General features: G+C 37.9%; 1 protein-coding gene across 1 annotated transcript in view; it reads left to right on the plus strand.

The window, feature by feature from the left end:
• The window catches only part of LOC119585640 (EH domain-binding protein 1-like), a gene marked incomplete in the record, with an annotated part of 320,960 nt that extends 319,942 nt beyond the window's left edge, over positions 1 to 1,018 (plus strand). The window contains 1 exon segment of the mRNA XM_037934314.1: positions 1 to 1,018.
• Positions 1,019 to 2,695: the final 1,677 nt, after the last annotated feature.

Genomic DNA, 2,695 nt, shown 5'->3' on the forward strand with positions numbered 1-2,695 from the left:
GTCTGTTTGTGATATTTTATCGTTTACTGTGCTCACATGTTCTTGTAGGTTAAGTGTATAATATGATTATTATTTCATTTGTACTGGTGTATTTCTAAGTCAGATTTATACACTGTAGGGATGCAAGTGTAGGTGTTCATTCCGTGTTGTAATACTGAGGTAAACGAGAACGCAGCAAGTGACGCAGTGCCATGACAATGTTTGGATATCAGAAGAGACGGTAATGTGGTTTTGTTTAGCCTTAGGTTTTAAAGCTTTATAGGATATACAAATTTATTTAATTTTTTTTCTGTTGTTATGGAAGGTGGCAGCAGATAATCTGTTCAGACCTATAACTGTGCGTTTTTTGCATTATTTTAAGGATCCTAATTTATGGAAGCACAGTACACTGTAAAAAAATGATGTTGGGTTTTGTCCATGCGATGTTTACATGATCGTGTGTGTGTGTGTGTAAGTTCCAGATTATTGTGTTCTTGAGTGGTAGGCGGCCCTACCACAGGGGATCCTTCTACTGGAAATACATACAGTTCCCCTTTACTGTATTGTAAATATATTATCGTTTTGTATATTGCCTTAATAACGTAGCTTTTTATATATAACTGTCGTTCCTCCTTAGCGACAGCAACCGCTACACAAAAGAGGAGGGTCTGCCCCTGCGGCCGGCAGCAGGCCTTGTGTCATTTACTATGCTACCGATTAGTCTCTTTAGTTTGGTAACCTTTATTTTTCTCCTGTGTGTTCAGCAAACTAGAAATATGTCCTTTTTAATTTCAACCCCGAGACTCGGATCGGAGCGGCAGTGCACGTGCGCGCGTGCTCGCAGGGCCGCTCGGCTCCCTCCCCGGCAGGACCTCGCGCGCCCTGGAGACCCTGGGTGACGTCACGGATGGCTCCCGTGGTCGTGTTGGCTCCAGGCCGCGCCCCTGGCCGTGCGGCGCCGCGTGCTCTGCTGACTGTTCCGTAGTTCAACTATGTTGGTTAAGACAACCCTTGTACAATAAAAAAAACTTCTGAAGAACACTTCTGTTATTTAACCTTCTCTTTTTTAACATATGAACATAGAATTATGTGGTGAAAACTCTAAGAGATGCTGAACACATTTCTTTACGCAGTTACACGAACGTCTTACAGTAAGTGACTGAAAAATATTAGAAAGATAACATGCATACTTGAGTATTCCTCTGCATTATACCAAAACAGAAACACAGATCCTCATAAAAAGACATTTACTTCGTATTATTATTTAGAAATCGCAATAAAAAGAGAAACAACTTGAGACATGCACTGGATGGTAAAAATCTAAGCTACGTTGGAATAACATCTAGAAATAATAATTCTTTTAACAATATACTGTCAGTAGTCGAATTGTATACTGAATTTACAAAACATTGGTTAAAAGAACCAAATCAAGAAATATAGGAAAATCAGAGAGGGAAGAAGACAATAACACTAAGCAAAGGAAATCATGAAAGATATCACGGTACTTTAATTATTACTGTGACATTTACTACAACCGAAAAATATAAAATGACTATTTTCAAATGTAAAAGGAGCATGGTTCCTTCAACTATTGCAAAGCGGGCCTCACTCAGACAAGACCCTAATTACTAAATGCATTTGACATCTCGAAGTAAAGCAAAGCTGGCTAATTTGAGAGAAAATTTGCAGTGATAAACCACATCTTTTCGGTCTGGAAAGTCTTGCCGTTTCCAGGGAAATGCAGACGGACCGAGTAATTCCACGGCTACCCGCCAAGCTAAACATTCATCACTGGAACAGTATCACGAAGGGATTGCAGACCTTTGTGAATGATTAATTTATCACCGATCTGGGACAGCGCATAATAATTTCATATTTTCTGTTCTGTGATTTAATAATTTCCAAACTGAAACTAGGGATTATAGAGCTAGAATATTTGATTTTGCTGCTATGTGGACTAAATGACATTTGATTTTGCTGCTATGTGGACTAAATGACATTTGATCAACAAAGAAAATTCCAGGTCAGAACATTATCTTCACATATATATACTTAAAGGTGTATAGTCTTACACAGCAACAATACAGTAATAATGGGAGTACGAGAAAGGTCTATTACTACTTTTATCATTGTGGCGATGTGCTATTTCCTCTTCGCACATCCGTTTCTATGTTTGTATTATTAGTGTGATATCTTTAACTACTACTTGCCCGTTTGTGATCATCTGACAACTTTCGATTTCCAGTTTCGTTCAAAGTTGAGGAATTCAGGTTAACTTTTTTTTTCTTTTCTTTTTTCTCTCTAATTTTCCCAATCGCGTCTGGAACACTGCCATATCCAAATTCCAAAATCAGTTTAGTTCGTAAGTTGAATCTGATACCTTCACTTCCGTCTCTGGATTATGACCTGTATCATAGGCGAAATTGCAAGCCCGGGACTTGGATCGCACGGACTTGCTGTATTGCCTTGTGTGTGCGTTGAAGTCTTCTGCGACCGAAGTAACATAAAAGTTCCTTTAATATTTCTTTTTTTTTTGTAAACAGAACGTTATCTGAAAATGTTCTGATATTCTAAATAAAATAATTTAAAAGTGAAATATATTCTTAGAAGTGAAGTTAAAAAATTAGATATATCTCTTTTGCCGTACCTGCTTATGAAGAAGAAAAAAATACTGGTTGGAAAAGATGGGTTTTTAATACAAGTTGCAAAGGACAGC

Source organism: Penaeus monodon, chromosome 20, assembly GCF_015228065.2.
Source record: "Penaeus monodon isolate SGIC_2016 chromosome 20, NSTDA_Pmon_1, whole genome shotgun sequence".
NCBI classification, from domain to species: Eukaryota; Metazoa; Arthropoda; class Malacostraca; order Decapoda; family Penaeidae; genus Penaeus; species Penaeus monodon.